Source organism: Cynoglossus semilaevis, chromosome Z (assembly GCF_000523025.1).
Source record: "Cynoglossus semilaevis isolate Cse_v1.0 chromosome Z, Cse_v1.0, whole genome shotgun sequence".
NCBI lineage: Eukaryota > Metazoa > Chordata > Actinopteri > Pleuronectiformes > Cynoglossidae > Cynoglossus > Cynoglossus semilaevis.
Genome location: NC_024328.1, coordinates 6659410 through 6661305, shown reverse-complemented (window position 1 = coordinate 6661305; position 1896 = coordinate 6659410). Strand labels below are relative to the sequence as shown.

Here is a 1896-nt window from a genome sequence, read left to right as displayed (position 1 = left end):
ATATATATATATATATATATATGTGTGTATACTTAGAAAGCCTTGAGCATTCTACTGTGGTCAGCTCTCTGCTGACACTTCCTCCTTTATAAGCAGCATCAGCTCAGGCACCTGCGGCCACCTTGTTGACTCCTCTTCCTCTCCTACTGCAATCTAATGTTATTCTTCCACCTCCTTCTAAATGTTTAGTATTTGCACCGTGCCCCAGCTCCTCTTTTGTCACATGCTCTGTACATTATTAAAAGTGAGCAGATCACTAATTCATGTCAGCCCAGCCTTGTGGGCTTGAGGTGGGTGGGAGCCTGTTGCTTCATGAAGGCCTTTCATGTGGCCTGAGCCATGTCTTAGCCATCACATCCCATTCCACCGGTGCCGTCTTCCCCCTCGTCCTCTGCTGTCATCTTTCATGTCCTCTCATTTTGCAGTTTTACCTCGCTCTTGCGTTAATACCCACCTTTCCTTTCCCTTTCATTCCTACACGTCGCTTCCTTCTCCTTCCTGTTTCCGTTCTCGTCTCTCTGCCGTCCCTCCCACAGTCATTGAAGTCTAATCTAATTGCTTTCGCTCCGACCCTGGGGAACTGGACACAGTGTAACAAGCTCCCAGTGGATGGACTGTGCCTCTGCCTACATCACCGCATCTCTGGATCACTATGTTCCTGTACTGTTTCCTTACTGTTTCTTCCTCCAACATTCATTCAATAACTGCACTAATGCCTCTGCCCCAGGGCACATACTATGACACTGGAATCAGAGTGGTTTTAAGTGCACTTAGTCTAACATAGGGTTGGACTGGGAAGCCAATGTTTGCAGCAGACTTTATTTTTGTGAAGCAAAAGAAGAATGAAGACACAACAACAACAAAAAAGAGGCTGGATGTAAAAAGGGAATAAAGAAAGAATAATGATAAAAAAAATAGAGCTTGAATTTTGAAGTCAGGTTGAAGAAATAATGATCAATATGGAAGGTTTGAGGAAACATCGTCTAACATTATGAGCTGCTCAGAACCAGAGTAAAAATCATAATATAACTGAGTGGAAGATGACATTGTTTTCTTCCTACTTTGTTAATATATGGTTGTTGGTAATACATTTTGTGATTTTAATCCTGGGGGTATCCAAAAACAGTTAATAATCTGGATTAAATATCTAATTAGGTTGACATTTTTAGTTTTCATTATTGATTTCTTTATATATTAAAACATTAAAAAAAAAAAAAACTTTTCCTAAACCTGACCTGTTCTAACAACTATTTTTTTATTTCTTTACCATTTGTGTGACGTCAGAACCCAGAGTCTGGGTGTTAATGCACTTGGCTTTTCTTTTCTCATAAATATTCACCACAGAACACTAGTGTTGTGATCAAACGTATGTGCTCTTCAAGGTTAATGGGTCAAACGCACTGAACAGAATCCAGCTGTTGCACACACTCATTTGGGACATTTACAAAGAATCATATCAGAGTACCAATACTTTGATCTTGGACTTGGCCTTCGCTGGTGTGTATTAGTCTCAGCCGCGTGTACTCTCTCTCTCTCTCTTTCTCTTTCTCTCTCTTTCTCTCTCTCTTGCATACGTACACCTCCTCTCTCTTTTCTTTCACACACATGCCCCCCACCACGCCACCCCCTCCCTCCCCCTCTCCTCTGGGCTCAGGCACTGGACTGAATGCAGATACAGTAGCTTTCTTTGAAGAGAGTGTGCTCACTGTACTTATGTGTGTGTGAGTTTACGTGCACACACACACACAGACACACACACTCACACACACGCTCCTGTTGTGTTTGTGCAGGTGTTTAATTATTAATGTGTGTTAAAAGAAGCAGAGGGATAATATTTGAACACTTATGACCCTGCAGCTGTACTTTTCAACCTTTACTGTAAAGAAATTCCAGGTG

General features: G+C 41.7%; 1 protein-coding gene across 1 annotated transcript in view; it reads left to right on the top strand.

The window, feature by feature from the left end:
- fbxl17 (F-box and leucine-rich repeat protein 17) overlaps positions 1-1896 on the top strand; it is a 203787-nt gene that overhangs the window by 141227 nt on the left and 60664 nt on the right. The window lies entirely within an intron of this gene.